This window comes from Panthera onca, chromosome C1, assembly GCF_046562875.1.
Source record: "Panthera onca isolate mPanOnc1 chromosome C1, mPanOnc1 haplotype 2, whole genome shotgun sequence".
Lineage (NCBI taxonomy): Eukaryota > Metazoa > Chordata > Mammalia > Carnivora > Felidae > Panthera > Panthera onca.
This window is the reverse complement of record NC_138346.1, coordinates 206,755,307-206,767,121: the sequence shown is the minus strand read 5'-3', so window position 1 is coordinate 206,767,121 and position 11,815 is coordinate 206,755,307. Positions and strand designations below refer to the sequence as shown.

The following is an 11,815-nucleotide window of genomic DNA, read 5'->3' as shown; positions in this document are numbered from 1 at the left end:
CACTGTGCCTACAGCTGAAAGAGCAATCGTGATAATTAATAATAATATTTTGCACTTGGAATTTTCCCCTGGCAGCAGCTGCTCGGAGAGCATCCACTCATTCAGCCACACAGTATCAGCCAATCAATCAGTCCACAGGAGCCTGTGGCATATCTGCTGCCAGCCTCTTGGCCTGTGCTGGGTGCTTGGAGGGGCCCAGCAGCATAAAAAACAGTTCCAGCACTCAAAGAGCAGGGAGGGGGGAAGGGGAGGAAAAATAAACCCCAACAAGAGGCTGTCACTGTAGAGGCATCAGGCCTTTGCAACATCAGCTTTCGCGGCATGGTAATAAAAGTCAGATACCATTACAGGAGCTTCTGTTTGATTTACCACCCTGTTTCCTTCACCTGGAACCCTGCCTGAAGTTCATTGGCCAAAGGTAACTAGCATTCATTCGAGAATAATGCCAGAGAGCACCTACTACACAGAGAAGTTTAAATGAGTCAAAGCATGGAAAAGCTCTTAGAACAAGGCCACACGTATGAAATCACCCCATAAACGCTAGCCATGAATGGTGCTGCTGTCTGTATCAGTGAGGGTCCCACTCAGGAAGCAGATGGAATGCTCAAAAGGTTTGCCAGGAAGAGAATGTAATAAAGAGACTGTTTAGGAGGTGTGGGCAGGGTTAAGGGAAGCTATGAAGGATGGCGAAGCACCCAAGGGGCCAGCAATAGCAGAATGCTGTTACTATTCCAGATCTTGAGGGACAAGAGAAGGGGCCACGGAAGAGAGAGCTCCACAGGGGCTGTGACACAGAGAAAAGCAGCCACAGCTGGTGTGGGTGAGACCCACCACAGGCAGGCAGAAGGGAGTAGAGAGAATAGAGGCCCCATTTCTCCTTCTTCTTGCCTTCCAATCCCCTCTTGGTACTTCCAACTGGAAGCTAGAAGCTACGGGCAGCTGACTGATGGGTGTGAAGTGGTCAGCCTCTGGGGACACAGAGCAGGTCAGAGAACAGCAGATAAGAACCCAGCAAGAGGCAGTAGAAGTGGAGGGGCAGGGAGCAAACAGAGATTGACCAAAGGGAAACACAACCAATAATTCAATATGGCGGTGATGTTTTGACATGACAATACTTTCAGACCATTAGCCCTAAATCTTTGTTCTAGAATTCTGGCAATGACCTTGAGGCAAAAGCTTTAAATTTTCGAAAATGTAGATTCTTTGAAATGGAAAGTAGTGCGAAACTCTGGGAAAATTTATCCCCCAGACTTGGGTTTTGGAGTAGCCGTAGGAAGGGTCCTGATAAAGGTCTCCTCATATCTATGTGAGCCTCTCTTGCAGTCATGGTCCCTCTTCTGTGGGAAATGGGGCCTTCAGGCTGGGCTTCCTTCCCCTTGCTCAAAACCATGGAGTTTCCTCTGTCTGGGGCTTTGGAGTCAAACAACCTGTCTTTGGCTCTCAGCTGTCCATGGTCAGTGGCCATGTGTCACTCAGCCCCATCTGAACATGGGGATAATAATTGTTCCTTCCTTATAGGGGTGTTCTGAGAAATAAATGACATACTACACATAAATCAGTCAGCATAATATCTGGCACATCACAGGTGCTCAATAAATATTGGCTCTTGTTACAGCCTGTCGACTGCCAGTTCTTTGAGGTCAGAGGTCAGTTTGTTCAACTCTGACCTCAGTATTGAGAATGGTGCCTCACATGTACCTAGTAATAATCAAGGCATAAAATACAACAATATTCCTATTTTCCCCAGTGAGAAACTTGAGCCTCACAGAAGTTACTTGAGTTGCTAAAGGCCACAGAGTTATTAAGAACCAGAGCCAAGATTAAACCCAGGTGATCTGACTCCAAAGCTGTACCTTCTACAACAGTGGTGTAGCAAACATCAAGGTCACCTCAGGCTAGTGAAGACTTGCCCCAAGTGTCTGGCTCAGAGGATCTGGGAAGGGGCCCAAGAATTTGTATTTGTAACAAGTTTCCAGATGATGTGGGTGCTGGACCACTCTTTGAGAACCACTGGTCTACACTCTCGGCCTCCCAGTCAGTGTCCGTCTCCTCTGTGAACACTCCTCTGATTTCCTCACACTCCTGTGAACAGTCTGCACAATCCAGTTCCAACCTGAATGCATGACCCTATCTCACTTGCCAGATGGGATCCTAGAATGTCATCTGAATGTGCCCAAAAGATGGCCGCTGCCAGTGGGTGACAACCTTGTACCTTCTTGTCCCCACTCCCACTTATCATCTTTCCCTCCCTCTCCACCCTCACCCCTTGGGGGTAGTCTTGGTGTCTACCACACTTGTCTGTGCTCACCCAAGCATGTACATGTGTAGGTTTTTCCCATTTTTTTTTAACAAAAGTAAGTTTATATTATATAATCACTCCGTGTGCACATGCTCTCTCTCTTTTCTTTCAATTTTACCCTCCTGGAAGAAAATTTCTTCCCCCCTCCTGGAGAATCCTCCAGAAGCAACGCTCTCTGGATGCCACTCACCGCTCTCCATCCCTCACAGCTCTGCCCCACTGAGTGACCTTACTCATTGGTGAGTGACCTGGGATAAGGAACTTGGCAACGGTAGCCCAGCTGTCTCCATGGGGACCAAGGTTCTGCATGGTTCTTGCAGTCCCTTCCACGGCCCAAACCTGCCTACACCCTAGGAGGGGGGCAAGCCTTCCTATTCCGGGTGTAACATAAGGCAGCCCACTCTCCTGCACGTAAAGCCATGTTCTCCAATAGCAGCTTTATCTTTAGTAAAGGCAATGTTTGGGGGCTCCATCTGCCTTTCCCTCATTCTTACTTCTGGTTGGTTCAGAACGTGGGTGCAGAAACAAGGGTAGTGTTTATTAGCTCCTCTGGACGGGCAGCACTTGCAATCTATCTTGGACCTGAAGACCTGGCTCATTTTAACAGCTGATTCTGTTAGGAAGCTTCTGGTTGTAAACAACAGACGGTGCAACTCAAAGTAGCTTGAACATTAAGGGGGCTGTTGTCTCATATGGTGAGAATTCTGTAGACAGATCTCTTCGCCAACCTCTTGATATTGGGCTCATTCCCTTCCTCGAATTGCAGCCCAGCTCTGGGTCACTTTTCCTGTCGTTACACCTCATGTAATGGCAGGAGGCATTGGAGAAGGTAAACCATTGGGTCCCCATGTCCACTGTGCTATCTGCTGCCTATGCATCCTGGGGCAAGTGACCTAAACTCTTTGACCCTCAGTCTCATTCTCGGTGAAATGAGGGTAACAAGATCTTCCTTCCAAGAGTGCAGTAGAGACGGAACTAAAGCATGGAGCATGCCTAGCACAGCAAGACTCAATGCCTAGTCATTCCTGTCCCCATTTTCTCACTTACAACCTTCTCAGAGGGGAAGAGATTGAGATCAGTACTTAGAAATGCTTCAAGTTATGCCTTAACTTAGCTTTGAGTGTACACATTTACATGTGCTTTCAACCAGGTCCCAGGAACAGGCCCCTCTGGAACAAGTTAGCCATTGTCCGATCTGTTTCCCCTTGGGCCAAGGGATCTTCTTGGATCTAAAAGTGAAGTGCTTAGGTACAAAAAGCCTTTTTCTTCCTCAAGGCCATCTGCCAGCACACACACATAGCAGTTACCCTGTATCCCTTCCCTAGGGATGCCGGAACAAAGTTCCACATACTGAGTAGGTTAAACAACAGAAATATATTGTCCCACAGCTCTGGGGAAAGGAGTCCAAGATCAAGGTGTCTTCGGAGCCATGCTCCCTTGAAGGCATTAGGGAAGGATCTGGGCCAGGACCCCCTCCCAATCTGGTGGCTTCTCGGCTGGTGGAGGTATGACTCCCCTCTTTATATGGTGTTCTCTCTGTGCACAGCTTTGTATTTAAATTTCCCTTTTTTCTAAGAACACCATATCATATGGGATTAAAGGCCCACTCTACTCCAGCATGACTTCACCTTGACCAATTATATCAGAAATGACCCTACTTCCAACTAAAATCCCATTCTGAGGGGTGCTGCGGGCTCAGTCGGTTAAGCTTCCGACTTCAGCTAAGGTCATGATCTTGTAGTCCATGGGTTTGAGCCCCCCATAGGTTCTGTGCTGCCAGCTCAGAGCCTGGAGCCTGCTTCGGATTCTGTGTCTTCCTCTCTTTCTCTGACCCTCCCCAGCTCACTCGCTCACTCTCTCTTTCTCAAAAATAAACATTAAAAAAATAAATAAAAAATAAAGTCACATTTTGAGATGCCCAGGATTACAACCTCGACATATGAATTGGGGGGGGGGGGGAGAGGGACACAATTCAACACATCACCTTCCCTATGTTTCGACAGTAACATCCCCCAAATACACCCCACTCTTCTCTTCCTCTGTGTTTTTGGCTCATGACCTGAAACGCCCCTTCCCTTCCATCCCTTCAAAATCCTACCCATCCTTGAAGGCCTTACTCAAACCACCTCTTCCATGCAGCCTTCCTTCAACCCTCTGGTCATAAATAGTCCCTTTTTCCTCTCTCCTCTCATACATTCTCCCAACAGTGCTCTTCCAAGTTGGCCTCACACTTGATTTAGCTGCATGTGCTGATCCCGAATCAGTCACTTTCCAGCCGGGTGATCTAGGATCTCCCAATTCCCTTGTGATCTGGGCCAGCAGCATCTGTATCACCCTGGGGCCTGTTAGAAACGCAGAGTCTCAGGCCCCACCCCAGACCTGCTGGATCTGAATAATCTGGAATTGGACAAGATTATCAACTGTTTTATATGTACCCCAAAGTATGAGAAGCTCTGTTTTAGCACCAGAAACTTATTTGAGTCTCAGTTCCATCACCTGTAAGATATGGAGATGATAGTACCTGGCTCATAGGGTTTCGGGGGAATAACTGAGAAAATGTGTGCACAGTGCTCAACACAGCGCCTAGAGCAGAATCAGCACAAAGAATGCCGACTACAATCACTATTCGTGTTAGCATAAATTCACGAAAGAGCCAAGATCAGGATTCAACAAAGTATCGCACCCAAAGCTCTTAGAACAACCAGGCTGAGTGCTCAGTAAATGACAGCTCTTGTCGCTAATCTTTGTGACCCACCCCTGCCTTCCCGCTCGCCCACCTTGAGGCAGTACCTGCTGCAACATTGCTCATCAGTGTTCATCGAGAGGAGTGCAATGGCCAAGTTCACAGGCCCATATGGAGAGGGACCCCTGGGCCTCATCAGTGCTAATTACATTCACTTGCCAATGCCAAGGCCCTCCTCCCAGGCTGCTGTCACTGAGCCAGCTGCCCTCCACTCGAATCCAAGAGATCTGGACACACAGACACAGTGGTTTCATGTCCAGGGTCCACAGCAGGAGGTGGGGGGCAGGGGGAAAGAAAGAGAAAGAGGGGAGGGGTAGAGAACGAGCTTGAATGGTCACTGAGGGTGAAATGAGGTTGTACAATGCAATTTTGGAACATGACACGATGCATTCCTGCCAGGAAGGGAAGGGACAGGATCCACTATGTGCTGGGAATGCTCTAACACTTTCACATTCCTGATCTTATTGATGAGGAATAAGAGTTGGGATTTTTATTCCCATTTTGTAGATGAGAAAACTGAGGCACATAAAGGTTAAGGAACTTAGATGAGGTCATCAGGGTGGTTAGTGGCTGAGTTGAGAGTCTAAGACAGGTTTCTCTGATTCTGGGCCCACTCACTGCCCTGATATAAGGGGGGCGGGGAACGGAGAGGGGGGAGGAAGACACATAACACCCATCTTGCTTCCCAGTGTTTTTCACAGCAGAACAAAGCCTAGCACAGAGAAGAAGGTGGGTTTGAGGTGGGAGAAATCTTGGAGAGGGTGCCGCTCAGCCTTCCCATTGCCCCTCCCTCTCACAGATGGACACACTGAAGCCTTGTATGAGCAGTGGAAGGAAGCACATATTTCTAGAGCCCTGTGCTGGGCTCACCAAGCCATTCTGCTCCCTATCAGCCGTTATAGGAATTAGGTGGGGTATACATTTTCCAAGAAATCCTATCGCTCCCATTTTACAGATGGGGAAACTGAGGCTGAAAACAGAAGGAGACCTACCAAGGCTTCAGAGCCAGTGAATGGCAGAACCAGATTGACTTTTAACTTGGCCTCATCCTGAAGAACAATATCCACAAAATTGCAGTCATGGGATGCTCATTATTCGCGGTGATGCCCCTAGAAATAAACACCCACTATTAAAATAGAACGTGCTTATTTGTGTACCAATTGAAAGGATCTAATGCTTCACCAGTGGTAGTTGTATCCAGAAAACTCTGGATGTGTATCTGGAAAACTCTGGTACGCACTTAATCGATTCCCCCAACAACCTGTATGTGGTAGGGTTCTCATTTCTCTCAATTTGACAGATGAGGATGTTGACCCAAGGTCACACAGCCAGCAAATTGGGGAACCTGGGACCCCTTGTTAATGATACCCCTCTCCCCACTGCCCTGAAAAACAGTCACCCAATGTCCTATTAACCAGCCCTTCCCTGAGTCCCCAGCAGTGACTCTGCAGCCACGGCTCTGCCAGAATGACCATCAGGGGGGCTGACAGTGGCTCTCTCTTTGCTCAATGCTCTGTATCCTGGCAGCATTTGATGTTGTCATACATGGTCCAGGAACCTTCCCCCCAGCCCCCATCACAGTGGCTTCTGGGGCAACCCAGAATGGACAGACAAGAAATTGAGAGCACGCTTGGAAATCTGTCTTACCCTCATGTAATCAAGGTATCGCAAGGGACCCTCCCAGCAGGGTCAACCTCCTTCTCCTCAAAGGACAGTTGGACTCCTCTTCATATGACTCCCATTTCTGAACCAAATCTTCCTTTCACCACCATGTCAGATTTCTGCAGCCAAGATGGATGTTAGGGATCTTTGGCTGCATGGAACAGAAATCCACACAGGCTCACTTAAGCAAAGAAGAAATTTATTGGGAAGGATTTGGCAAAGCTTACAGATCAAAGGAAGCACTGAAACAAAACAGACCAGCCAGATCTCAAGCAGAACAAGACAGCAAGAATCCAGGCAGCAGGAACCACAGCATAAGCCTAGCCAGGGCTTTTGTGGGTGAGTCATGTTCACCCTGACACTGTCTTCGTGTGACTTCCCTGGAGACTTGAGTTCCAGGAGCCTCCTACTCTCTGTTCTCCTCTTGGCTGGGGGATGGGCAGGACACCTTGATTGACAGTCCCACAGATCCTGTCCATGGTGAAGGAGGAGGACGCTCACAAAAGCAGCATCAGAGCTCTATTATCCTGAAAAGGAGGATGGGGGTTAGGCCAGCAAAACCTAGGTATCCAATGTCATCTGCCACCTTTAGAAGATGCTGAGGGGCCCATCATTTTCACACTTCAGATGATTCTAGGTCCCTGTCAGAGCTGTCACATGAGGAGGGTTCCAGCATGGATGTTCTCAAATACCCAGCTAGACTAAAGGACAGGGGAGAGAAACTCTCTGCCGGGGGGGGGGGGGGGGTGTCTTGGCCTCCATGTCTGTCTGCCTCCAGATAACTGTTGAGCCCTTTGGTGGTGACCAGAGGACCAGGGGGGATTCTGAAGTCTCCTACTCACTCATCCTTGATTCTCACTTTCAAAGATGGGCACATGATCCCTCCCTCCTGCGTGCCCTTCTTCGGACGTGGCTTTGCCCCTCCTCCCACCAAGAGACGGAATCTATTTCTCTTGTGCCCTCCAGTCTGAGCCGGCCCTACACCCTGCTGGTGGCAAAGCTGTGTGACACTTACCCATCTACATCTTCAGAAGGCTGGCAGCTTTGGTTTTTGTTCCCAGTACCCAGTGCATAGGAGATGCTACCTGTTATGGATAGAACTGTGTCCATTCAAAAGGTGTATGTCACCCCATGGTGACTATGTTTGGAGACAGGGCCTTCAAGGAAAAAATTAAGGTTAAGTCATAAGGGTGGGGTCCTAATTCAATAGGACTTATGTCCCTAAAAGAAGAAGAAAAGCCATGTGAGGACACTGCTGGCAGGCAGCCTCACCAGAAACCAGCTCTGCTGCTGCCTTGATCTTGGACTTCCAGCCTCCAAAACTGTGAGGTTTAAACTTGGCTTAAGCCGCCCAGCCTGTGGTATTGTTATGGCAGCCCAAGCCGACTAATGCACTGCTCATTAGTTGGGGGAATCTCTCAAGAATTAACCATGGTCCCTCTCCTCATTCTACATTCTATTCCTTGCAGATCTATCCTAGGACTTAAATGTCACCTGTAACTTGACAACTACCGAATTTATCTTGAATCTGCCCACTTCTCTCCAGCCCCATTGTCATCACCTTAACTCAAGCCAACCTCCTCTCTCAGTACATAGCCCGGTATTGTTATGATAATGCTGTAAAACAAACACCACCACCCCCAATCTCAGTGGTTTGCCACAACAAATATGCTTTTCTTTCTTAATGTTTATTTATTTTTGAGAGAGAGCGAGTGGGGATGGGGCAGAGAAAGAGAGAGACAGAGAATCTGAAACAAGCTCCGGACTCTGAGCTGTCAGCACAGAGCCTGACGTGGGCTTGAACTCAGGAACAGCAAGATCATGACCTGAGCCAAAGTCAGACACTTAACCAACTGAGCCACTTAAACATATGCTTTTCTTGATGATGGGCTTATAAGTCGTTTGAGACAGTACTTCCTCAGGCTACAGGTCAGGTTCTGGTCTTCTCTGTAGGTCTCCCCATTCTCCGTGGACAGCAGCTACCCAGGACATGCTCTCATGGCACATGGCAGATGCATAAGAGTGTAAGCCAAACCATGCAAATCGAAACCCCTGCTTATTACACCCACTAATATTCTACTAAAGCAAGTAGTTAAGCCCAAAGATGATGAGGCAGAAAAATATTGTTCCTCTCATAAAAGGGAAGCCATACCGAGGGCCAGGAAGGGAGGCAGAATTGAAGGCAAATAGTATAAACTGCCATTCCAGAGCTACTATGGCAGCCTCTATAATGGGTATCGTCCCAAAACCTCTGGAAGAGATATCTTTTAATGGAACATTCTGATTGGGATGCCTAAGTGGCTCAGTCAGTTAAGTATTGACTCTTGATTCCAGTTCAAGTCATGATCTCATGGTTCATGGGATTGAGCTCTGTGTCCAGGCTCCAAGTGCAGGGACGGTTTGGGATTCTCTCTCTCTCTCTCTCTCTCTCTCTCTCTCTCTCTCTGCCCATCCCCTGTTTGCACGGTCTCTCTCAAAAATAATAAATAAACATTTAAAAGAATATTCTGATTGGGCTGTTCCTCGAGCCTCTGATCACGTTCTGATCGATCCTCGAAGCCATTGATGGCTTCCCACTGGTTCTGGGAGAAAGTCCAGATTCTTACTGTTGTCCACAAGGTGCTGTGTGATCTGGCATCTTCCCACTTCTTACACCATTCACCCTGACTCACTCTGCTCCAGCCACACGGGTCTTCTAACTCCTTGCACTCATGAGGACACTCCCCCACTCTTGGCCTTTCCAACATCTGTTCCCTGCATCTGGAAATTCATCCCAACTTCCCCCATCTGCCCTCCTGGAAACCCTTCCAGCTCTCCAAGACTCTAAGGAAATGCCATTTCTTCAGGGAGGCCCTCCTGGCCCATCTTCCACCCTGCCACCTTGGATCCCCTCTTAGACATTTTCTAACTTCCTCTGATGGGCTGAGATTCATGTACTGAAGTCCCAACCCCCCAGTACCCCAGTATATTTGCAGAGAGAGTCTTTAAAGAGGTAACTGAGTTAAGATGAGTTCACTAGGGTGGGTCTTATCCAATGATTGCTGGTCTTATAAGAAGAGCAAATTAGGACAAACACACAGAGTGAAGACCACGGGAGGACCAGGGAAAAGACGGCTGTCTGCAAGCCAGGGAGAGCCATCAGAAGATACCACTCCAGTTAGCACCTGAATCTTGGACTTCTAGCCTCCAGAATTGTGACAAAATACATTTCTGTTGTTTAGGCCGCCCAGTCTGTGGTACTTTGTTATGGCAGCCACAGCAAGTGAATACACTTCCGGCACTTTCCTTCCTAGCACGAACCACAATGGTAGTGATGCGTTATTGTATACGTTCTCGTGTGCCCACCTCTCCCACTAGACTGTGAGCTGTGCAGCCATACAGGGACCACATTGTCTTCTTATCCCAGGCCCCATCCCCAGTGCCTAGCTTGGTGGCTGACACACAGTAAGCACTCAAAAACTATTTGCATAAATGAATAAACAAATGAGCCTCATCTCAGGAAACAAAGCAGGGGCTCGGAAGATGGTGGCCCTGCAGACCCGCCCTGTGACTCCCCTGCCTCCGCTCTTCTGGTCTCAACGAGACTCCTGCTCAACCGGTGAGACTTGCACTTTGATTTACTCCCTGGTGACATCATAGCCATCACCATGGCAACGCCCAGCGATGCCTGTCTGCCAGACAAAGTCGCTTCCATCAGGAAAGGGCAAATGGACACCCAGGGTGGGAAGGAGTCATTTATGAGGTGCAGCGTCAGCCCTCACAGCCCTGCATGGGCAACCGGTGCCTGGTGGGGCTGCGGCTGGTGCCACAGCATCTGTGTCCCTGTGGAGGGCAGCCAGGACTGACTTCCCTGCTGTGGGAGAGAGCTCTTTATCTTTGAGACAGGCCAGCCAGCCGGAAGCCAGTGTGTAGGTGGAGGCCAAGTATAGCACAGGCACGTCTGTCTGGCCCACCTGCATCATCTGCCCATAGCCCCTCAAACACCTGCGCAAAGCTCTGGCTTCCCGGCTGCACATCACTCTTTCCTTCCTGGCTTCTTACCTTCCCTCCTGCCCCCTGTCCTCCCCACTCCCCCCATTTTCTTGTTCTTTCTTTTTTTGGGGGGGGAGGGGGTTGCAAAATCTACTGAGAACCTGCTGTGTGTCAGGCTCTGTCTCAGACAGGAGTGTTCGCCAGGGTTCGAAGGGGTCTCTGCCTCATAGACAAAGGAGTGGAGCTCCCATGCCTGCCCTTTTGGAGGTGCTCTGAGGCTGTGGCTGGAGGGTGGGGGCATCAAAGAGGAGAGACATGGTGCTGGTATCACCAGTGACATCTTGGGATGCATTTCTTACGGGAACAGAGTTGTAAATGGCAGTTGAGTGCAGCTGAAACATTACTACTGATCCTCCAAATATTTAGGGCTCAAATGGGATTCTGAGGGCCAGTCTGGAAATCCAGCCACCATCTTGCCTAGGCAAATGGATTCCAGATTCCAAACTTTTAGACACTACCTTCGTATAAGCTAAGTGCTGTATCTGATGGTCTCCCCTGAGGCCCTCAGACCTCCTTAATCCCCACAAACAAAGGGATCAGAAACCCAGAAGACACCACAACCTTGTCTAGCACTTACCCCGCAGGTAGGGCTGCTGGGTTGCGAAACAATTTAGTACATAACTGTTAATGCAGGCTTACATCAGGGGGTCCCAGGCTCCCACCCAGCACTCCACTGTCTGGCTGTCTGATCTTGGCCAATGTGCCCCCTCCCTCAATGAGCCTCACTGTTTTCAGCTGGAAAATGGGGATAATACCCCCTACATTCTGGGATCATTGTGGGGAGTGGTATACAGAGGTCACAGAATACCCACCAGATGTCATAGAATCTTCTTGAGGAAGGGAGAGCCCGCCTTGCAGCCTCCCCGCTGGCAGAAGTGTCGACAGGAAGGGCGAGATGTTGAGAGATGCCTCCTGAGCTGTTGCTGGCAGAAGAGCCGTGACAATCTGCCTCTAGAAAGATACCAGCAAGCTGCCTGGGCCAGGGGAAATCCAACTGCGATGACGCTGCCCAGACTCTGCAAGATGTTTCCTAATTGTTGATGCTCATGAGGGACAAGCAACCGCTGAGCTCATTTCTT

General features: G+C 49.0%; 1 long non-coding RNA gene across 1 annotated transcript; it reads right to left on the bottom strand.

Moving 5' to 3' along the window:
- Positions 1-6,896: 6,896 nt before the first annotated feature.
- Positions 6,897-10,299, bottom strand: LOC132673594 (uncharacterized). Its single transcript, XR_009608121.2, has 3 exons — positions 10,050-10,299; positions 7,720-7,861; positions 6,897-7,231 (listed from the first exon to the last, which is right to left on the bottom strand). It is a non-coding gene; the product is annotated as an uncharacterized LOC132673594 (long non-coding RNA).
- Between the last annotated feature and the right edge of the window lie 1,516 nt (positions 10,300-11,815).